Source organism: Planococcus citri, chromosome 1 (assembly GCF_950023065.1).
Source record: "Planococcus citri chromosome 1, ihPlaCitr1.1, whole genome shotgun sequence".
Lineage (NCBI taxonomy): Eukaryota > Metazoa > Arthropoda > Insecta > Hemiptera > Pseudococcidae > Planococcus > Planococcus citri.
Window position 1 is genome coordinate 80,828,765 of NC_088677.1, and position 25,583 is coordinate 80,854,347.

General features: G+C 33.7%; 1 protein-coding gene across 1 annotated transcript in view; it reads right to left on the reverse strand.

Annotated features, from left to right (window-relative positions):
• LOC135837357 (uncharacterized) overlaps positions 1 to 25,583 on the reverse strand; it is a 288,834-nt gene that overhangs the window by 33,967 nt on the left and 229,284 nt on the right. The gene's annotated exons all lie outside the window — the stretch shown is intronic.

Here is a 25,583-nt window from a genome sequence, read left to right on the forward strand (position 1 = left end):
GAAAATATGTAATTTCCACATTAGAAAATTGTTCTACATAACCCCCTTTTCAAGAGAAAACCTTCATTGGACTCCCCTCTCCCTAATCACTGAAGAAATTGTTTGAAAATTTTGTCGATGAGCAGAATCATTCTGAATAGGTAAGCACATTTTCAATAAAAATCCTTCCTTGGTCCTCCAAATGATGTTGGTCCCCTTGTATGAAGCCCCCAGAGTTAGGAAATATCAATAAAAAAAAAATGAAAAATTAATGTCTGCACCTTCGGGTACAAATTATTTGAAAACTATTCATCTTTGAGCAGAATATTTCTAAACAAACCCTTTTTTCTCTTTTTTTGGGGGGGGGGGCACACTAATTTTTGAAAGTTGCAAATCCGTAATATTTTGTACACCTCCCGCACCCCAAACTACCAAAAGGAACTGATTTTCGCTTGATCTGTTTTAAAAGTCCTTCCTTTGTTTCAAAAGCCCAGTTTTTTATTCTTATAAGCGACTCGTTCGCGAACGAATCAATTTTTTAGATCAATTTTTAGTGAATCATTCGCGAACGAATTGATTCATTTTTAATGAAATTGATTGATTGATTGATTTTTAGTGAATCATTCGCGAACGAATATATATGTTTTTGACGAATCACTCGTGAACGAATTGTTTTATTTTTGGTGATTCATTCGCGAACGAATTGATTCATTTTTGAAATTTTGATGAATCATTCGCGAACGAATATATGTTTTTGACGAATAATTCGCGAACGAATTGATTCATTTTTGGAAGGATTAAAACAATAAAATCAAAATTGAAGAACAACATGATCTGTAAACACTGGGTTAGAAGAAACAAGTGGAAGTGGTCAGGGCATGTGAGTAGGTTGAAAGACAATAGATGGACATATCGGATCACCTTCTGGTTTTTAGGGCACAAGCTTAGAAAGCAAGGTAGGCAGAAGGCGAGGTGGACTGATGACCTTGATGAATTTCTTAAGCACAAGCTGTATCACAGGGTAGCTCAAGATAGGAACGAATGGGGTAGGCTACAAGAATCCTTTGCCCAGTTTTGGGCCTAGCGTGAGTTTGGCAAAGTGGCAGATTTCATGTTCTCTTTTTTCTGCTCAAATGATTGTAAATAATGCTACTGTGTACAAACACGTTAATAATAAAGGATTATGTTATGTTATGTTATGTTAGTGAATCATTCGCGAACGAATTGATTCATTTTTAATGAAATTGATTGATTGATTGATTTTTAGTGAATCATTCGCGAACGAATATATATGTTTTTGACGAATCACTCGTGAACGAATTGTTTTATTTTTGGTGATTCATTCGCGAACGAATTGATTCATTTTTGAAATTTTGATGAATCATTCGCGAACGAATATATGTTTTTGACGAATAATTCGCGAACGAATTGATTCATTTTTGGTGATTCATTCGCGAACGAGTTGATTCATTTTTGGTGAATCATTCACGAACGAATTTATATGTTTTTGATGAATCATTCGTGAACGAATTGTTTTATTTTTGGTGATTCATTCGCGATCGAATTGATTCATTTTTAGTGAATCATTCGCGAACGAATTGATTGATTTTTAGTGAATCATTCGCGAACGAATTGATTCATTTTTGAAATTTCGATGAATCATTCGCGAACGAATTGATACATTTTTAGTGAATCATTCGCAAACGAATCGATTCATTTTTGATGAATCATTCGCGAACGAATATATGTTTTTGACGAATAATTCGCGAACGAATTGATTAACTTTTGGTGATTCATTCGCGAACGAGTTGATTCATTTTTGGTGAATCATTCACGAACGAATTTATATGTTTTTGATGAATCATTCGCGAACGAATTGATTCATCTTTGGAGATTCATTCGCGAACAAATTGATTCATTTGTGATGAATTTTTCGCGAACGAATTGTTTTATTTTTAGTGAATCATTCGCGAACGAATTGATTCATTTTTGAAATTTTGTTTGATGAATCATTCGCGAACGAATTGATTCATTTTCAGTGAATCATTCGCGAACGAATTGATTCATTTTCGGTGAATCATTCGCGAACGAATATATATGTTTTTGACGAATCATTCGCGATCGAATTTAAATGTTTTTGATGAATCATTCGCGAACGAATTGATTCATCTTTGGTGGTTTATTCACGAACGAATTGATTCATTTTTGATGAATCTTTCGCGAACGAATTGATTCATTTTTAGTGAATCATTCGTGAACGAATGGATCAATTTAATGCATTTTTGGTGAATCATTCGCGAACAAATTTATTTATTTTTTGCGGCGCATTCGCGAACGAATTGATTCATTTTTAGTGAATTATTCGCGAACGAATTGATTTATTTTCAGTGAATCATTCGCGAACGAATTGATCAATTTAATGCATTTTTGGTGAATCATTCGCGAACAAATTTATTTATTTTTTGCGGCGCATTCGCGAACGAATTGATTCATTTTCAGTGAATCATTCGCGAACGAATTGAATAATTCATGAATCAATTCGTTCGTGAAGGAGTCGCTCATACAGATCATTTCGTTCGCGAATGATTCATCAAAAATGAGACAATTCGTTCGAACTTTCGAAGAATGATTCACTAATAATTGATTTAACGAATTTTCGTTCTCGAATGATTCGCATCGCCACAAATTAATCAATTTGTTTGCGAATGAATAACTAAAAGCTAATTAATCGGTTTGCGGATGATTCGCCAAAAAATCAATAAACAGATCAACTCCTGCAAACGTTTTACAAAAAGTGAATCAGTTCGTTCGTAAAAGATTGACTAAAACCGAATCAATTCGTTATTCGTTTCCGAATCATTCCACTTGAAAATTGCATCAATTCGTCGTCAATAAAAAAAACCATAATAAAAACCGACCCCTCTCCCCCTCCACCCAAAAAGGAACGATTAAAATATTGCTCAAAACCAGGAGGGTTATTCTCCCACAACCAAAACAAAAAACAAAACCATAACCGATTAAAAACTGAATCGGTTTCGGTTTTGAAATTGTTCAGGTAGTAATCCTAATTACTGCGGATAATGAATGCAATATTTCTGCATTTTTTGCAAAAAATTCTCGTTTTTTGTCAAAATTGTCAGAGAGAGACAATTTTTGGCGAATTGACGAAAAATTGTAATGTTCTTTCGTAAAAATTCTCAGGAAGTAATGTTTTGATAAAATAGTCAAATGGTCGTAATTTTTGCCAAAATTGATGTGAAATTTTTTATTTTTCCCCAAAACGTCCAAAAAGCATTAATTTTTGCTCTGTCTGCTTAAAAAGTCCTTTTTTTGTTTCCGAGTTTTCCAATCAAAAGTTCTGTTTTTTACAAAATTTCTTAGAAATCTTCTTTGATTTGTCAAATTTCATTCCCCCGCGCTCTCCCTCTTTTCTTTCATTTTTTCAGTTTTTCAGTTTTTATGGTAATTTTTCGATATTTTTGAAATTTTTTTTAGACACACTGAGTGCCTCAACGTCTCTTTCTTGATAATTCTTTTCTTCTTTTCCCGAAAAAACTTCCAACAATGTTGGTCACCTACATAAAGACCTCCATTAACGTTGAAAATATCAAAAAAATTGAACAATTTTTTTTTTTCTGAATCCAATCTCTCGGATTTCTTTTAAAGTTCTTTTCTTCCAGAAATAAACGCCTTACTTGAATAACTGAAATTAATCTCTTGGTCTCTCAAGCAATATTCTTGGCTAGTTCAACTCATTCAAATACAATAATATTATCCACTTGAAAAATCAAAATTACATGAATTTCAATCGATCAAATTATTTTTAGAAACTTAGGGAGGAATCAAGATCCAAATTTTCATCGTGGAGGTGGAGGGGTGGGGGTAAAACGAAACCGTCAAATAGTGCTTTTCTGATGAAGATGGACCAAATCCAAGTATTGAAATTTTTTTTAAAAAAAGCAAAACTTACTCGTAGCTTTAAATTTTTTTAATTCCTACGTAAGTATTTATTTGTAAGAGCAAAAATGACAAAATGATGCATTTATACAGAAATTCACTGACACATGAGAAATTTTCCAAATTTTCCACTATCCGGACTGGTGGTAACATTATAAAGAAACTTTTATGAAATTTGTCCAAGCATACACACATTTCTACAGCTTTCAGTTCGATTCCTTTCTTGTGTAAAAATTACGAGTAAACGTTTCACGATTTTCTTTTTTTATTTCTTCAAATTTCATTTACAACGTGCTTTTTTACTCGCATCTGAAATGTCTCGACTCGAAACGCTACTGTCGAACTCGTTGGATTACAAAAACACGTACGGAAGTGAAGGCGAGGGGAGGACGACAGGGGAATTCGTAGCTTGAAGAAAAATCAGCGCCACATCGAATCGCATTTCCCGATACATTTTTAATATTTCCGGAATTTTTAAATTGAAAATTTTCTCAACTTATGGAATGTGTAGCGAATGTGATGTTTTAGAGAAGAAAAAAAAGGATGGGTGAGCAAAGGGGGAGTTCAACAGTTGAGAATAAAATATGGGTCGTGTCGAGACTAGCTTCCACTTCGAGTCGCTCTTTTTATCATATTTCACAACTTTGGTACAGAATTTACAGCTGAACGCGATGGAAACTTTTGAGATACTCGTGTTTATTTGTTTGTTTGTTTTTTTTTTTTTTTTGTGAAATTCCGTTCGAAATTAAAGAATTTTGGTAGGTACAGAGCTTGTCAATTGGAAAACGTATCGGGAAAAATGTCACGAATGATAGGTTTTCGAAAATTGTACGTAAATAGATGCGTGAAAAAAAATACGTTTGATGTGCAGGGATGCTACGCGGTTACTTTTTAAGTAACCAAGTTACTAAACGTTACTAATAGTAACTTTTGGTTACTTTTTAAAAATTTTGGTTACTAAAAGTTACTTTTTCCGTGTTTTTTCACAAATATCCTTTTTTTTCTTCAAAATTTTACCCAGAACTCTTTTTCTTTTCATAAAAAATGATGTTGTTTTACCTCTCAGGAATTGTGAATTTTCGAAAGCTTTTGCCCTCGCTTCGCTCGGGCTTTTCTTCATATTTCTATAAATATACACATAATAATTTCCTGAAAAATTAAAAATTTTGAAGCCAAGAAAATCAACTTTTTACTTACATCATCAGGAATGACGTTGTTTTACGTCTCATATCATCAATTTTCGCAGCTTTCGCCCTCGCTTCGCTCGGGCTTTTACTCATATTTTACAACTATCAAATGGGTACCTAGGTACATATATGTAATTTTCTGAAAACTATTAAAATTTGAAGCTTTTGAAGCCACAAAAATCAACTTCTTGCTTAAAAAATGAGGTTGTTTTATGTTTCGAATCATAAATTTTTCGCAGCTTTCGCCCTCGCTTCGCTCGGGCAGATAAGAATTCTACTGCTACAATTTTCAAACATTTCCTAAAATGGAAAAATCAACTCGACAAATTCCAAAAACATAATCTCATCAAGTCATCAATATCTGACCAATTATTTGAAAAAATCTTGTTGTTGGGTGGGGGGGGTGTGGTGGTAGAGTAAAAGTTGGGAAAATCTAGCGTGAAAAGTTGGGAGAATTTCAGTCTCCCCCCCCCCTCCAACACATCGCTTCATCACACCTCTGAAAATAAAATGTAGTAGTTTTTTATGGATCAGAGTTTTTCGGTCATCTCACCTATATTTTTTGCATTGGAAATTTTTTTGGTCACTTTTTTGGTTACTTTTTGGTTACTTTTTCCAGCTTTTTTGGTTACTAAAGTTACTTTTTTTGAGAAAAATTTGAGTAGCATCCCTGGATGTGCTAAATAATTTTTTCTGAGATGGTATGTTGAATTCTTATGATTCCTATCGAAAGTATTCTGAAAATGAACTTGAAAGGTTGTCTCTTATTTGTTTTGCAAAAATTTCAAGGTTCTGTTTCTTAAAAAATTGCCCAAAATTCTCCTTTTTGCCAAAAATTCCCAGAAAAAAATCATTTTTTAAAAATAAATTGCGCGAAGAAGTCTCACTTTTTCCAAATAAGCGATATTGTTAAATATTTTTCACCTCTCTACAATAGGGATTTGACAAGACAACTGTCGCGCTCTAGGAAATGGTAGTCAAAAACACCGGAACTAACAAAAGGTCCCGTTGTTATCAGCAATTTTCAACAATTTTCCTTCAATTTTCACAACATTACACTCAAATGTTTACACTGGGACCTTTCATCAGCCAATCATAAATAAGGCGACACTAGCGCGGCGCACCTCTGTCAAGTTCCTATACATAATGAAAAAGTGGAACTAGCCCACTTGCTCAAAAAATGAAAGAAAAAAGAATATAAGGTGCACCGGGGGAAGTCCGAATTCGGGGTAAGTCAGAAAAACTGCTCTAGCTCTTAGAGGCTTATATCTGCCGAAGCGCTACCCAGGGGTAACTTGAGGGTACTACCCCTACTTCATCACAGCATAAAAAATTTCGCGACCCAGTTTCATTTTACAGGCTTTTCATTGGTTCATTTTTAGTTGCTGTTTTGAATTTGATTTCAAATTGTAATCAGTGTTTTTCAAACTGCTTTTTACCTCAGAAGAAATGATCAGTAAAAGTGATATTATAAGTGAAAGTATTCCTAAAACAATAATGTAAAACCCCAAGTATTCAATTTTTGTTAATTTTCAATTATTCATTATTTATATCGCTTTTTCTGACTTACCCATTCTGACTTACCCCCTAAATTAGTGCTATGGGGTAAGTCAGAAAAGTGAACATTGATAATTAGGATTCGACTTCATCGATGTGTAATATGTAGAATAATATGTTTTCGAGGTCGTAGAATCCAAATCTGGAGTTATTTTTTTTGTAGGAGTGGGGGGTGAGGCGTGGGGAGGGGGCAATTCTAAATTTTTCGTACATTATTGTGTAATATGTCGATTGATATGTTTTCGAGGTCGTAGAATCCGAATCTGAAGTTATTTTTTTTGTAGGAGTGGGGGGTGAGGCGTGGGGAGAGGGAAAATTTCGAATTTTTCGTACATTATTGTGTAATATGTCGAATAATATGTTTTCGAAATCGTAGAATCCGAATTTGGAGTAATTTTTTTTTAGGAGTGGAGGGTGAGGCGTGGGAAAGGGAAAATTTCAAATTTCTCCTACATTATCATGTTATATGTCGAATAATACTGTTACGTTTATTCATGTAACGTCACAAGAAACAATCGCGGAATAACTTTTTAATAACGAATAATTGAATTTTATTTAAAATAAAAAATTCGAAAAAAAAAATAAATTCATCGAACATAACGTATTTACATAACAAACGACGATGTTTACGCATCAAAAATTCAAGGAGTAATAACCCTAAACGTATACAATGACAGAATCAAAAATTTAACGCTTAAATTCCAACATAGCCGCGTATTTTTCTTTAGAACTGGACACAGCCAGTAAATATCGCAAGATTTGGCGAAATACACTTGTATTCGCTAAAATAATTGTAATTTTACAGCCGAATATTTCTACCTAACAATTCGCGTCAAAACGTATTTTTTTTTATTTTTATTTAAAAATAAAATTCGCGAATTTGCAACTGCAAAAGTCGTAACACTCCCCCTCAGATTTACAATCACATGAATGTAAAGCTGGCAATACAAAAACGTAACTAAACAAGAGGAGCGTGATAACGTATTCGTAAATAAACAAACAGTTTTTTTTTAAATTCTACAAAAGATCGCGAAAACGTACAATTGATCATAAATTCGTTGGTTTATAATAAAATATAAATTATTTAGAAATACGTACACGTTTATTAACCAATATCGCATACCATCGTTATGAAATATTCACCAAATATTCGCATCGGTTTATTCGTTAAAATCGTAATCAGAAAATTTGCACAAAGCAATTTAGTTCAGGAAAAAAAAATACACCTGTACTTTGAACAAAAATACATTCGATCAATAGTTCAAGTGAACTATGAAAATCAACTTCAATTATCATTTCTCGAATCGTTCAACAATGCATCGTACATAAAATCGCTACTTTCAACAATTCTGTTTTTTTTAAAATAAATTTCTCGAATTTAAACTTGTCTTCTGTTTTATCAGACAAAACGATATCGACACAAGAAGAATAAAAGCTTTCAAGACTACAAATCGAACGTTCGCTCAACTTTTCGTAATTATCGAATTTCAAAGGCAAATTATTTTCGTTTAAATTTTGGACCGAATTCACTGAATAATACATCGCATTTTTCAAAATGACCTTTGACTCAAGTTTCAAATCATAAGTACCAAAATTCGTTTTACAGTTTACAAATTCTCGTTTGTACAAATGAGTATCATTTGATAGCTCATTTCCGAAAATCGAATACGTTCCTAAATTGTGTACTGTTTCCAAATTTACAACATTCGGATTAACGTTTAAATTGTTCCCGTTGGTTGTACCACTTGGTACATTATTAATGGAAAATTTCATCTCATCAGTAGATTTACCAATTGATCATCATTCAATTCTACTGAATTGAAAGTATCTCGTTTTAAATTCGTTAACCAAAATTTGAAATTCACATTCATTTACGTAATTGTGCAATATAAAATTAGCACACATTGTACTCGTATTTTTACACACCAGAATCGTTTTGTTATCCTACACCAGAATCGTTTTGTTACCCTCAAAGGAGTTATTTTCCACACAGGAATCATTTTGTTATCCTCAAAGGAGTTATTTTCCACACAGGAATCATTTTCCACACAGGAATCGTTTTCCACACAGGAATCGTTTTCCACACAGGAATCGTTTTCCACACAGGAATCGTTTTCTGATTTTTTTAAAAGGTTTTCTCCTTAGTCGTTTTCTGATTTTTTTAAAAGGTTTTCTCCTTAGTCGTTTTCTGATTTTTTTAAAAGGTTTTCTCCTTAGTCGTTTTCTGATTTTTTTAAAAGGTTTTCTCCTTACCACATATTCAGACTTTTCGTTTTTTTTAACTAGGTCTAAACCCAAAGCGACATCAACAACATTTGAACTTTTCGTTTTTTTTAACTAGGTCTAAACCCAAAGCGACATCGACAACATTTGAAAATACCCTCCCTTCGATGGAGCTTTTCACTACTTCACATTAGTTTTTATTTTCATTTCCTACTGTACTCACATCAACGCAAATATCGCTTATTATTTTCAAAATTGTAAAAAAATTTCGCAGGGTATATTAACCCTACCTGAACCAACGAAAACTCAGTCAACTGATGCGTTACACTTGACCATTGTGTCGATTTTTCTATTCACGATATTTTTTCGCAAAATTGTTTTCGAAATGTTACCGAAATGATTACCAACTACTCCGTTGCAGTCTGCACTGCCGTTGTCTACATTGCCGTTTTTACAAATGTCGCGAAAAACTAACTCAGCATTACCAATATTGTCACAAAGACCAAATACAAATATAGTTTTTGAATTTCTATCAAACGAATTAATTTCAAAATAACGTTTCCAAAATTCACACGTATCATTTGGGTGCGAAAAATTTAAAAGTTCACTTTCGTATTTAGCGTGAAAATTTCCGTTACGATCTCGATTAAAATAATTACCGTTCGTATCTCGATTAAAATTTCGAAAATTAACCGTATTCACCGTTTTGATAGTACCAGGATCATCGTCGATGGACCCAAAATTTACTTTTTCGCAGTACCAAAAGTCCAAACCAAAAAATGAATCGCCGTCGCCGACTCTATACTCGCAGCTTTCACCACATATGTTGTCGAAATTATCGTTGTTCGTTTCTTTGCATTTACCATTCATTATTGCATAAATTTCCGGATCATTTTGGCCGCAATTACCATTCGTTTCGACGTTGGAATCTCTTACTTGTCGCTTAACAATTATCCCCATTGGATAAATCGTACTCGGAAAAATCACCATTCGTTTTGTAACCAAAAAAATCGTATTCGTTCTCGTTTTCGTTGCACACAGCATTTTTGCACACAGCAATTCGACTATCACACAGATCAGTCGAAATTTCGTTTCTATCGCGTTCGTATAATAACTCATTAGTTACATCAAAACCTATTTCAACGGCATCTCGAATGGAATTAAATTTCAAGACATTTTTCGTTTTTCGAATTATTCTTTTTAGAAAAGAATTGGCGCGGCGTGAATAAATCGCGGAAGACATGTCGTTTTTCGTAGCCCTTCGACACTATGTAAATTAATAATTTCAATTGCGAATTAAATAGGCGCGGAACGTATTTTTCACAACCAACGGGCTGCTACCATGTTACGTTTATTCATGTAACGTCACAAGAAACAATCGTGGAATAACTTTTTAATAACGAATAATTGAATTTTATTTAAAATAAAAAATTTGAAAAAAAAATAAATTCATCGAACATAACGTATTTACATAACAAACGACGATGTTTACGCATCAAAAATTCAAGGAGTAATAACCCTAAACGTATACAATGACAGAATCAAAAATTTAACGCTTAAATTCCAACATAGCCGCGTATTTTTCTTTAGAACTGGACACAGCCAGTAAATATCGCAAGATTTGGCGAAATACACTTGTATTCGCTAAAATAATTGTAATTTTACAGCCGAATATTTCTACCTAACAATTCGCGTCAAAACGTATTTTTTTTTATTTTTATTTAAAAATAAAATTCGCGAATTTGCAACTGCAAAAGTCGTAACAAATACATTTTGGAGGTCGTAGAATTCGAATCCGGAGTCATTTTTTATGGTGAAGGTGGAAGGTGAGTCGTAGGTTCGCATGGGTGGGGCCCTCTCCCCAAACGGTGATACTTGAATAGCACTCGACCCTAAAAACTAGCTCAAGATTCGAATTCTGCGACCTTGAACACATATCAACCAACATGTTACACAATATTATAGGCAAAATTTGAAATTTCTCCTCTCCTCTTGCCTCGCCTCATACCCCTGCGAAAAAATAACCCCAGATTCGAATTATACAACCTCAAAAACATATCAATCGACATATTACACATTAATATAAGCAAAATTTGCAATTTACTCTCTCTCCCCTTGACTCACCTCCCACCCCTACAAAAAAAATATCTCCAGATCCGAATTCTGCGACCTCGAGAACATGTTATTCAACATATTACACGATAGTGTATAGGAAAAATTTGATATATTACCTCTCCCCACGCCTCACTTCCCTCTCCTACAAAAAAAATAACTCCAGATTCGAATTCTACGACCTCGGAAATATATTATTCGACATATAACACGATAATGTAGGAGAAATTTGAAATTTTCCCTTTCCCCACGCCTCACCCTCCACTCCTACAAAAAAATTACTCCAAATTCGGATTCTACGATTTCGAAAACATATTATTCGACATATTACACAATAATGTACGAAAAATTCGAAATTTTCCCTCTCCCCACACCTCATCCCCCACTCCTACAAAAAAAATAACTGCAGATTCGGATTCTACGACCTCGAAAACATATCAATCGACATATTACACAATAATGTACGAAAAATTTAGAATTGCCCCCTCCCCACGCCTCACCCCCCACTCCTACAAAAAAAATAGCTCCAGATTTGGATTCTACGACCTCGAAAACATGTTATTCGACATATTGCGCATCGATCAGGGTCGAATCCTAATAATACCAATTAATTTTGTAGATTTTCTGACTTACCCCAAAGTGGGGTAAGTCAGAACAAGTTACATTTTATTCGATTGTGCGAAAGCTACTGCGACAATCGCGCTGAAATTTTTACCATAGGTTAAGAACCCTTATGGGAACCTACATACCAAATTTCAGCCATATTGGTTCATTAGTACGAGAGTAACAGCTGATCAAAGTTGAAATTGTGAAAAAACGTTCTGACTTCCCCCGGTGCACCTTAATAATAATTTATGTGTATATTTTTTAAAATTTCAATCCTTGGATTTGGTTCATCTTCATTAGAAAAACAGTTCTTAATGTTTTCTATTTACACTTCCTCCCCCACTACCTACACGATGAAAAAGTGAAGCTTGATCCCACCCTAAGTTCCTAAAAATAATTTAATTGTGATCTGTTGAAAAAATGATTTCATATTTATGAGTTTTTTTAATGCTTTTTGGACGTTTTGACTCTCCCTGACAATTTTGACAAAAAACGGAATTTTTTTCGCTAAAAATACAGAATTGATGTACTCATTACCCAGTAATTAGGCTAATTAGCTGCTTGAAAAATGTTAAGACCGAAACTGATTTAGTTTTTAATAAATGGTTAATTGGTTATGGTTTTGTTTTGGTTGTGGGAAAATAACGCTCCTGGTTGTGAGCAATTTTAATGTTTTTTTTTGGAGGGGGGGTCAATTTTCATTCAGGTTTCATGCCCCGATATTGGCATGTAATTTTTTTTATTGACGACGAATTGACGCAGCTTTCAAGTGAATCATTTGTGAACTAATTGAGAGGTTTTGGTAAATCTATTACGCACAAATTGATTCGCTTTCCGTGAAACTTTTGTGGGAGTTGATCTGTTTCCAAGCGAGTCAAATCGAGTCATTTACGAACGATTGATGATTGAACAGATTGATTGATTTCTTGGTGAATCATTCGCGAACGAATTGACCAATTCAATCAATTTTTGATGAATCATTCGCGAACAAATTAATTCATTTTTGGTGAATCATTCGCTAACAAAATGATTAACTCACTCAAATCTTAGTGAATCAATCGCAAACGAATTAGTTCATTTTTGGTGAATCATTCGCGAACGAATTAATTCATTTTTGGCGAATCATTCGCAAACAAATAGATCAATTCAATCAATTTTTGATGAATCATTTGCGAACAAATTAATTCATTTTCGGTGAATTCGCGGAAAAATTTAGGTATTCAATTTTGGCGAATCACTCGCAAACGAATTGATGAATTCAATAATTTTTGAAGAATCATTCGCGAACGAATTGATTCTTTTTCAGCGAGTCATTCGTGAACGAATTGGCGAATCGTTCGCGAATAACTTGATCAATTCAATCACATTTTTGGTGAATCATTAACGAACAAATTAATTTATATCCGGCAAATCATTCATGAACAAATTAATTCATTTTAGGCGAATCATTCGCGAACAAATTGATTTATTTTCAGCGAGTCATTTGTGAACGAATTGGTGAATCATTCGCGAACGAATTAATTCATTTTTGGTGAATCATTCGCAAACAAATTGATTAATTCACTCAATTTTTAGTGAATCAATCGCAAACGAATTAATTCATTTTTGGTGAATCATTCGCAAACAAATTGATTAATTCACTCAATTTTTGGTGAATCAATCGCAAACGAATTAGTTCATTTTTGGGGAATCATTCGCGAACGAATCGATCAATTCAATCAATTTTTGATCAATCATTTGCGAACAAATTAATTCATTTTCGGTGAATCATTCGCGAACAAATCTATTAAATTTGGGCGAATCATTCGCGAACGAATTGATCCATTTTCAGCGAGTCATTCGTTAACGAATTGGCGAATCATTCGCGAATAACTTGATCAATTCAATCACATTTTTGGTGAATCATCAACAAACAAATTACTTTATTTCCGGCAAATCATTCACGAACAAACTGATTTATTTTTGGTGAATCATTCGCGAACGAATTGATGCATTTTTGGCGAATCATTCGCGAACGAATTGATCAATATTCAATCAATTTTTAGTGAATCAATCGCAAACAAATTGATTCATTTTTGGTGAATCATTCGCGAACGAATTGATGCATTTTTGGTGGATAATTTACGAACGAATTTATGCATTTTTGGAGAATCCTTTACGAACGAAATGATGCATTTATCATGAATCATTCGCGAACGAATTGACGCATTTTTGGTAAATAACTCGCGAATGAATTGATTCATTGTTGGTGGATCATTCTCGAACAAACAGATGCATTTTTGGTGAATCATTTACGAACGAATTGATTCATTTTCAGTGACTGAATCATTCGCGAACAAATTGGTGAATTTAAATTTTAATCAATTTTTGGTGAATCGTTCGCGATTGAATAGATCAATTGAATCAATTTTTGGTGAATCAATCGCAAACGAATTGATTCATCTTTGACGAATCATTCACGAACAAAGTGATTCATTCACTCAATTTTTAGCGAATCAATCGCAAACGAATTTGTTCATTATTGGTGAATCATTCGCGAACGAATTGATCAATTTGAGCAATTTTTGGTGAATCAATCGCAAACGAATTGGTTCATTTTTGGCGAATCATTCGCGAACGAATTAATTAATTTTTGGCGAAACATTCGCGAAGTAATTGACGATTCATATTTGGTAAATCTTTCGCGAACGAATTGATCAATTCAATCAATTTTTAGTGAATCAATCGCAAACAAATTGGTTCATTTTTGGCGAATCACGTGTGAACGAATTGATCAATTTGAGCAATTTTTGGCGAATCATTCGCGAACGATTTAATTCATTTCTGGCGAATCATTCGCGAACAAATTGATTCATTTTTGGTGAATCATTCGCGAACGAATTGATCAATTTGAGCAATTTTTGGTGAACCACTCGCGAACGAATTGATCAATTTGAGCAATTTTTGGCGAATCATTCGCGAACGAATTGATTTATTTTCGGTGAATCATTCGCGAACGAATTGATCAATTCAATCAATTTTTAGTGATTCAATCGCAAACGAATTGGTTCATTTTTGGTGAATCATTCGCGAACGAATTGATCAATTTGAGCAATTTTTGGTGAATCACTCGCGAACGAATTGATCTATTTTCGGTGAATCATTCGCGAATGAATTGATCAGTTTAACCCATTTTTGGTGAATCATTCGCGAACAAATTTAATAATTTTAGGTGAATCGTTCGTGAACGAATTGATTTATTTTCGTAAAACCATTCACGAACGAATTGATCAATGTAAACCATTTTTGGTGAATCATTTGCGACCAAATTTATTCATTTTTAGCGACTCATTCGCGAACGAATTGATCAGTTAAATCAATTTTTCGGAATCATTCACGAACGATTGAAATAATTATGTTTGAACAAATTGATTGATTTCTTGGCGAATCATTCGCGAACAGATTAATTAGTTTTTAGTGATTCATTCGTGAACAGACTGAATAAGTTTTAGTGAATCATTGGCCTTGGCGAACGAATTGCTGACGAGAGACCAATTTTAAACACCCGTGCAATGTGCATAATACATCACGATGTTTTTAATACATATGTACCACAGAGGCAATTTTTTTGAAATGTTCAATTCAATGCAGTGCTATCTAAATTTTAATGCACATCATATACCTATATGATACACGAATTTGAATAAATCCTTCATAAATAACGCATTCCTTCTCTTCGCATTCATCATCTTATATTACCTATTTCTTTGATGTTTGATTTTAGAAAACGGCTTTTTCTCCCATATTATAATTTTTTTTTCTCTGCCGGAATAAAACCTACATTTAATTTTTGTTTCGCGCCAAAGTAACTACGGATAACCTGTCAAGTTGATTTTATATATTATAAGAAAAAGCACACGCAGGGTAACCACAGATGTGTAGGAAAGCAGGGTGAAAGCAGAGCGAATCGCATCGAGAGAGCGAAAATGGCGAAGAATGACTTGCAAACTAAATGTAACGTACGCAGCGCGTATGAAAAATGGAAATCAGTCAGCAGGCGAGAGGCAGCATGCAGCGATGGATTCCTCAAATATGTATAGGATACGTATACGTGGGGGGGGGGGGGGTTGAGGGTAGAGGTGTATGCCAAAAAGAAAAGACGCCGGGAGAGTATCGGCAGGGGGGATGGAGGATATATGGTACATAATATAAGGCGCGTTAAAACATGCACATAGAGTTACAGTAGGTAGGTGTACCTTATAGTAGCTTCTATGTACTGTATAGTATAAAACGCGTATATAGTACATATAAAATATACGACTATACGACGCGTAGATACCCTCACACAACCCAACCCAACCCTCAACCCTGTCTTGGAAATGGTAGGCAGGTGGAGAAGTCGACAGAATTGGAAAATGAAGAAAGCTTTAAAGAGTGTCAAAGGAACCGTAAATGAAAGTAGAAGGCGAGAAGTTCGCGTACCGCGTATATGCATTAACAACTGGAAAAGATGAGGTGATAAAGTTATTACCGAGCTACCATTTAACCCTTCCCTTCGTCATTCGTCGTCCTCGTCGTTGGCCGTGGCGTATCCTATCCAAAACCCTGCACCTTGCTTTATATACCTACCTAGTGTAGGTACGTCTTCGTCGTCGTCGTCGCAGCTTTTATCGCGTAAGCCTATCTCGGTTGAATATACGAGCCTAGCTCGACGCTTCTACGGAATAATTTCACCCTTGTCGAGTTGCCGAAAATTTTAACTTAATGTTGCCAAAATATATACTGATACGAGAGCTTCGTCGTCGTATATGCCTATCACAGAGCAGACTCGCTAACACGAAGGTATATATCTCTCTGCCTAGGCCACGTTAAACTACAACACACAGCCTAGATATAGCCAACTAAAAGGCGCGCAGCTATAACGTAATTTCTCTTTACTCTCTCGCCCTTTCGAACACCTTTCCTACCCTGTATAGGTCTTCTTCTTCTTCTTCTCCAGCTTCGGCACCATCAAAGACGTCTAAAAGCTATTATTTTTAAACTCTATTAAATTAATCGCATTAAAATGGCGCCGAACGTTGCTCGAATTACAATTACCGCCGCAGAATAGCTAACTTTTTTAATTCGTCGTCGTAATTTTTCACGTTGCCGTGTGACATTGGCTTTTTTAAATTTACTGCTACGTACGTGTTGCATTTTTTTCCATCCCCCCGAACACCCCCTCGTCTGCTGGTTGGTTGTTTAGCCGGGTTCTCGTCTCATTAATGTACGTAGATAAGTCGTGTTCGCAACTTTTCTCCTCACAGCTATTATCTCGCGTACTCGTACCGCTCGAGCTCCCCTTCCACTTGTCAACTTGAAATAGCACCTGTTGTTTAGTATATTCTCGCTTTACCTATACCTACCTACGTATAAAACGTTCTCTTTTTGCACATCTATAGATGCATGATACTCTTTCAGCCTCTCCGCCGATCATCTTTTCACCCATCTGAGCTGTGAGAAGAAAGGATTGGGAGCGTGGTGAGGGGGGAAGGGGGGTATACTTTTGATGCCCTCCACGTAGACTTGGAGCGGGTGTGATTTGTGTTCGCGTCGAATAAGTTGCCTAGTCGATTTGCCGTAAATACGAGTACGAAACGTTGGCGTTCGTTCTTTCGGTACTGAATGAAGGTCGAGGGTGGGTAGAGGGGATATTATTTTCCATACGAAACGCGTGACAATTCGAGAGCGTTAATTTTATAGTACCAGATAGCATCGTGTTGTAATATTGTATGTAGTTACTTGCTGTATTAAAACGACTGCTGATGACGAGGTTCTCGCTTTGGAAGTTGCAACGTTCGTTTATATGTCAGAATTTTACTACTAAAGGGTGGTGGTGGACTTGTAATTGCTAGTAATTGTGGTTTATAAATAGAAGAGGCATCGCGAAAGCGCGGTTAATTTAATTAACGTTACGTATAATTATGAGGTGTGAATGAAAATGGTCTCGAGTGTGTCTAAATTATAAGTGCTACACGAGTGATCTCAATTATAACGAAGATTTTAGAAGGGCGAAAAAAGAATCTTTTTTTAATGAGCGGAAAAAACCACTCGATTATTATTGTAGCCGCCTGCAGAGATGAATGAGATGGAAGCAGAAAGAGAAGATATGAAAAGTGAATTGCTGGGTTAAAATTCGTAAAAAAAAGTCAACATATGTAATTAAAGGGTGTCTACAGGTAATGAAAGTAGTGATTTTCAGCAATTTTGCTAAAAAATGAGAAAAAGTTAGAATCCGATTAGACATGAAATTCGGTCGCTTAAAAAGTGACTTATTGTTAGTCACCTTGCAAGTCACTTTTGTCACTATTTTGGCTAAAATGGCCAAAAAAGTGACTTTTTAAAAAGATTTGTCCTGTGAAAAAGAAAAAGTGCAAAATTTTAGGAAAAAAATTAATATTTTTTATGAAAATCCTTCAGAATCATAATTTTAAAAAAAATAAAAGAATCAACTGTTCTACATTAAAAATGTAAGAATATGTGATTGGATAGATCCGATATTTTCTAAACCGTACAAAGGTAGATCGAAAGATCAGGCAAAAATTTATCACCTGCCAGAATTTCAAGTGCTAAAGTGCTTTTTTCGATTTTTGATGAATTTTTGAAAATCAAATTTAGGCCAAAAAGAAGGGAAAAAATCAAAATGTTGCCGAATTGACCAAGAAAGCAGAAGTTTGGGATACACCCTATTTTTGACTGACTAAATGGATTGGAAACTGTTTTGACCCGTTCTGAGCAGTTCTGGAGCCTCCAGCAGATTTTTGAAACTCGAAATTTCCCGAAATTTCATCAAAATGGAGATGGAGAGCCGAAATTCATTCTGCGAACTAATTTCAATACGCCACGAAGTCGACTGCAGGTGGATTTCAAGTCGTTTTGGAGCCTCCAGCGACTATTTGAAAATTACTGGAGTAACCAACTGGCAAAAAGCATGTCTACTCAACTAAAGCAGAAAACAATAATTTTTGACAATTTTTTTAAAAAACATCTTTTTTGATAATTATGGCAAGAAACACGACTTTTTCGGAACTTTTGACAAAAAACTGCCATTGATGAAATTTTTGTGTTTTTTTTGCCATTTTTTATGAAAATAATTTGCATTAATTTAGCTTTTATGAGCAGTTGAAAATGTTGATTTTGTGTTGAAAGTTGATTCCAAGTTCTGAAATTGATTGAAGCCTGAAAAATTTGGCAATGATGAAATTTGGAGCATTCCCCAATGAAATTTGTAAGAGGGTAAGGGGGGGAGGTGACAACGTTTAACGTCAAAAAATTGGCAATTCGAGTGAAATTGGACTTTGATATGGAGGATAATTTGCTTGAATTCAGGGTTTTGACGAAATTGACTTGAAATTGCCACTTTTCTGCATTATTAAGTCAATTTCGAGTCTTGAAGATTCAGATTGAAGAATATAAAACTGAGCTATAATGAAACCAGGAGCATTCATCGAGGAAATGGGGGGAGGGGGTGGTTCGATGCTGTTCCACCAATTGGGCTTCGATGAAGAAAAATTGAGTCGAGAATGTCAATTTTATGTTCAGAGTGAACTTTGAGTTTTGAAAATAGAGCTGAAAAATGGAAAATCGAGCATAACAAAATATTAAGGAGTATTCATTGACGAAATGTTGGTTGATCCTTGAATTCAAGATCATGGGAAATTGATTCCGAGTGTTTTTTGCTGTCTCAGTTTTGTGGATCCATTTTTAAAATTTTTTAAATGGCAACGAAATTCCCACAACATTTTATCAAATGGAGTTACCAAGTTGAAATTTACTTCGCAAACTGATTTCAGTACGATATGAAGTCGAATGCACGGTGCTTTCAAATGGTTTTGAAGCTTCCAGCTACTTTTTGGAAATTTCAATTTTCCAAAAAACGTCATACAACCTTTGAAAAAGTCGCTGGAGGCTCCAAAACGACTTTAGAGCCACCAGTAGTCGACTTCGTAGCGTATTGAAATTAGTGTACAGAATAAATTCCGGCTTTCCAGCTCCGTTTGATGAAATTTTAGGAAATTTAGTTTCAAAACTCTACTGGAGGCTCTAGTAATTTTCAAAAAGTCGCTGGAGGCTCCAAAACGACTTTCAACCCACCAGCAGTCGACTTTGTAGCGTATGAAAATTAGTTTACAGAATGAATTTCGGCTTTCCAACTGCATTTGATGAAATTTTGTGGAAATTTCAAGTTTCAAAAATCTACTGGAGGCTCCAGTAATTTTCAAAAAGTCGCTGGAGGCTCCAAAACGACTTTCAACCCACCAGCAGTCGACTTTGTAGCGTATGGAAATTACTTTACAGAATGAATTTCGGCTTTCCAACTGTATTTGATGAAATTTGATTCAAGTTTTAAAAATCTACTGGAGGCTCCAAAACGACTTAAAATCCACCTGCAGTCGACTTCGTGACGTATCGAAATTAGTTTGCGGAATGAATTTCGGCTTTCCATCTCCATTTGATGAAATTTTGTGGGAATTTCGAGTTTAAAAAAATCTGCTGGAAGCTCCAGAACTGCTCAAAACGGTTTCAAACAGTTTCCAACCGATTTGGCGAGTCGAAAATAGGGTATATCCCAAATTTCAGCTTTCTTGGTCAATTTGGTAAAATTTTGATTTTTTCCCCTCATTTTTGGCCTAAATTTTATTTTCAAAAATTCACCGAAAATCGAAAAAGATAACATAATATATACTTTGCTCTCATTTCTCAAAATTTTGGTCACTTTTTTGTTATTTTTCAGTTACTCGAGTCACTAAAGAAAAATTGAATAGTGGATTTGTCTAATCTACATGAATTGAAAAAATTCCAAAATTGAGGAATTTTAATTTTGATTTATTCAAAATAGTAAAGTTCTCTACTTTTGTATAGAAAACCAACGCAGAAATGTCGGTTGAGGGGGTGGGGGAGTGGAGACCAAAAAAAAAACTCCTCAAGATCAGTCATTATAATTATTTCCTATATTTTATGCGCTCGGAAACCAAGGGAAAACTTAAATTGAAACAAATTTCAAGGATTGGCACCCGTCCCTTTGTAGTACACAACATGAACACAAAGGATTGCAAACTTTTCTGTCAACATGGTAAAGAATAGGCATTTTTTGCTTGAAAATTTGTACTTTTTCGCATGAGGAGAAGCACCGGAGAGGGGAGAAGGGTTGGGTAAAATTTTTTCAGCTCTAAAATTCTTTTGTGAATTTTTTCAAAATCTGAGCCAAAGGCTGATTTGCTGATCTACGTACTTATCCTTTATCAAGGTATCTAGCAGATAGTGAAAGTAGTTAAAAACTAGTAATTTTAAAAATGGGTGGTGAAAACATGAAAAAAATCACCGATTAGTTCATTTTATTTTTTAAATTTTTATTGAAATTAAAAAATGCTTTGTATTCAAATTTTCTTTCAATTTCAGTTTTCTTGAAAAATTTCCTGTGAAAAGTTCGATTTTGTAAATTTTTTGTGTGTGGGGAAGGAGGGAAGGTGGAATGGAGGAATTTCTGAAAATTTGGTTGAAAAAAAGTAGGGATTTTTTCAACAAAAAAAAATCCGTTACTAACTAGTACCATGATCAACTTCTGGTAAATTTCAATGGAGGGGGGTATGAATTTGGCATTTTATGACACTTATTTCTGCAGTTTTGACAAATCATCATTCAATTTTGAGAATTTCCTATTAATTCTGAGTATTTTTCAATAATCTAAGCAGTATGTGCAAAATTTTACCCGAATGAGACATTTTATCAAATTTTTGTCGTTTTCTGATGGTCTTTTAATTTTTGATATTTTTGAGTAATTTTTACAATCAATTTTACAATTTTTATGTTACTTTATTTTTAAATATTTATTTCTGGCTCTTTATTAAAAGTCAAAATCGTCAGAATTTTTACTTTGGCCTTCTGCTTTATTATCTCATACATATATGTATCTATTGATTGATCAATAATTTATTTATAAATAACTAATCCACCTTAATGTTTCTTTGTTTCAGGTGAGTACGAATTTCTTTCGAAAAATGATAGAATATCTAATATGAACTCGCGTATGAGAATGAGTAAGTAATTCTATAATCCTTGTGAGAAAAGTTATGTAAGTCACTTCTACACCTGTGACCTTGTATTTTCAATGGCAAATCAAAAAAAAATTTTTAAATCACGGAATTTGAAAATTTGCTGGAATAATACGAGTAATTGTCCTGTAGGTTTGAATCGAGGTGATCTGATATTCCAAATAAGAATTTGGAAACGTTCAGTAGATGAAATTCTTGAGTTCACAAACGGTTTTGATTTTAATGAATTTAAAAAAAATCAAACTCTGTTCGAAAATGGAAAAAAATTAGAAATTTCAGCAAATAGTAAGCCGAGAGAGCTGAAATGTGGCGTGTGCCCTGTTTTCGATCATCCAAATCGATTAGAAATTGTTTCGAACTATGTATTTTGAGTGGTAGTTCTGTTTGTCACGGAATAAAATATTTTTCAAATTCAAGCAACACATTTTTGTAAGAAGTATCGTTTATGTATTAAAAGATATATTTTCAATTAACCGCAGCACAATGCGAAAGTATAATATACGTATCGGTATATGTATGAAAATAAGAAAAAATATAAGATTTTATAAAATAATAACATTATAGAATATGGATGGTGAAATTTTTAACGCAACAAATGATGAAAAATCATCCTATCAAAAAATAATATAGGCTATAAAAAATATGAAAACAATAAACATAACGAATATCAAGCACGCCCAGAAATAATAACTGAAACTGAAATAATTTAACCACGTATAAGATCGTAACGAAAAAATGATAGAAAATACCCCATTTCGTTTATATGTTAATTTTACTTTCGGGTTTTCAAAACCCTACTTTCTATATTTCCTGACAAATTCCTTGCATTTCATAGTTTTCATAACAAACTGATGAATTTCGAACACGTATTTCATATGTACATATAATTAACGATGTAATTATTAGAAATGCTATCGATAGCTCTTATTCGATTATGCAATACAACCAACTGATCCGGACTCTCCGGATACCTCATGTATATTTCGCCAAACAGCAAGAATATGCTGGCGTAAGATTCAGATCTGATATCAAAAGTACATAGTACCATTCCACTCAATCGACAGGTTTCCGGTAATGGAGCAGATCTCAGTGAGACGTAATGTGTTCAGAATCAGATCAATAAGCCTACGATGGACTTGAGTCCCAAATAAAAGTATTTGAGATTCTGCGTCGATTCAATCTAATATGCTATTGCTGTCAAAATCTGAGACAACTGTTAGGGTTCTATTGAACGGTTGAAAATTTACAAATAGTTTATTTTTGGGTAAATTCGCAATGTTTTGAAATTTTTTTCGCAAATATTACGCATTAATTGCGCCAAAATATTGAAATCTATCATTCCTGAAACTGAAAAAATATTTTGGAATGCAGTAATGCCATTTTTTAATTCTCATTAATTATTGTTATTGACCGACATAGTTTTTCTAATAATAGTTCCTATTCCAAGTAAGTATTCCACGCAGCACAGAAATTATGTATTTATTGTTCCGTTTTCAGTATTGTTAGGGCCGATCTCGACAACGCATCTACTTACGTCAATGCATGATGAAAAAATTGTCGTGATAGATGACTGTTCACTCCGAGATTCGCTTTATTAGTAAGTAGGTAGGTAAGTGAGTTTTTCCGATCTAGTGGAAAATTCCATAGGTTGGCATTTTTGGTGACTAATACGTCGATAGCCTGACTAGGTACATCAACATGTAGGTGCTATGTTCGTGATCTAGGTACTTAGCTACTTACCTATACCTACATACTTGTACAAGTAAGTATCAAAATTCAAAATCGTTGACAAATTTACTGATGAAAAAAAAAAAAAAAAAAAACTAATAAGAACCTCTCTTTGAGCTGTACTAATGAAAGAAAAATTTTCTTCATTTTTATCAAAATGAAAAATTTTTCAAAATAACGAACGAAAGTAATACAAATTCTAAAAATTCAGAAAAAAGGGGGGATAGGAGGTCTAACATTTCTGGGGATTTGTTTTTTCATCAATTAAAATTATCTGAGTTCATTAGTGATAGTACTATGTGTGTTCACGGACAAGCAATTTTTCCTTTTTTTTTAAAAAAGTGATCGCTGCAGATTTATGGTCCTTTCTTTTTCTACACGTGCCTAATCCTCCTTTTGTCCAATTCTACATACTTACTGTTTCTTTTTCTATCTCTTAAATATCTAGATTTTCGAAATACTCGTACAACACACCACCGATCATTAGATTTTCAACTTTTTACGTTATTTTGATCAATTTTGATTTTTTTTCATGAGAAATAGGTTATCAGGTACTTATAGGTAGGTGCATAAGCCAAGTTTGAATTTTCAAAAATTCACATATAAAATCAAAAATAAAATTCAGTACTTTGAAGTTTAATCTGTGTACATTTTTGGATGCTCCAAGATTTTTCTTCACTCAATTTTCAAAAATTTGAGGCATTTAGAATACGTTCTTTGTGCGTTGAACTTGACTTTATTACATGCTATGGACTTTTATTAGCTTTTTGTTCGAGAGTTCAATGAAAGTTGCAAAAGTGAACTTTACGTATTTTCATAAAAAAAAATTATTCACATGAAATCTGATTTGAAAAAAAAAAAAAAAAAAACAATCGTGATATCATCATGATTTCTATAAGTGTTATCGATAGTGAGAACTACAATTTGATTATGATGTGATGAGTTATTGTCCATTTAAAGCACTGAAACTCGATCGTCAATAATGAATAATTATTAAAAACATTTCGTGAGTGAGTTACTACAATAACATACTTTTATTAAGCTTGCTTAAATTTTTTCTAGTACATATATGTACTACTGTGAAATTTGTGTCCATCATTAACAAAATTTCATCTTGCTATACATCATCAAGGTAAGTTTAGAGATTTTTTTTACTTATCTTACTACAGATGTGAAAATTAGAATATGAGTATTCATCGTACACCTCACATGCTTCTTACCAATATTGAAGAAGAAAGATAATTTTGGAAAGTACATACGTAGTCCAAAGATATGTACATATGGATACCTATGTAATTCATTTTATGGGGCGTTTATTTTGATGTATTTTCATAGTCCATGAATGTGGTTCATTGATGGTAGTCAGTCTCACTATTAAGATAGTGATTAACTTTGAAGATTTAATTTTGAAGGTGACTAGGTAATCTGAGTTTCTTTTAACTAATACGTGGTAAGTAAATTTTCATTTTTCCAAAAATTCGAAGCAAAAAAAATAGGTTTATTTCAATTTAGTTTGTTCGTTTTTTATTATATCTGAGGCAATGTTTTTCACTTTCTCATGTTCTCATGACTTCCGGGTATGAATTGATACATTTTTTTCAAAAATTGCTCAAAAGTCTCACCTTTTTGCCAAAAATTGCTAATAATTACTAAGTACAGTAAGCGCCGCTTATTATCATTGCGCTTATTAGAATAATTCGCTTAATAGAATGGAAAGTCGTTGGGACGGAACGGCTGTATTTTTTTACATTGAAAGAATTTCGCTTAATATGGTAATTGAAGGTAAATGAAGTCGGTTAATGGAATGGAAATATTTTCAAAAAGCAACAAAAATCAATGAAATAGGAATACTTTTTGTCAAAAACAGACAAACAATCAAACAAAAAGTCTCGTTTTTTATCTAAAAATTTGAAAAAAATCTCCAATTCTCAACAAAAATTGCAAAAAAGTCTTCTTTTTTGCTAAAATTGTCAAAATTTTCGACTTTTTGCAAAAAGTTCCAACAAGACCTACTTTATTCCAAAAATTGTTCAAAGGTCTTGATTTTTCCAAGAAAAAAGGTCCATATTTTTAGCTTTTTTTTCAACATAAAATCGCCAAAAAATGCAAAAAATGCTCACTTTTTCAAAAAAAATTACGAAAAAGTGTATTTTTTTGCCAATAA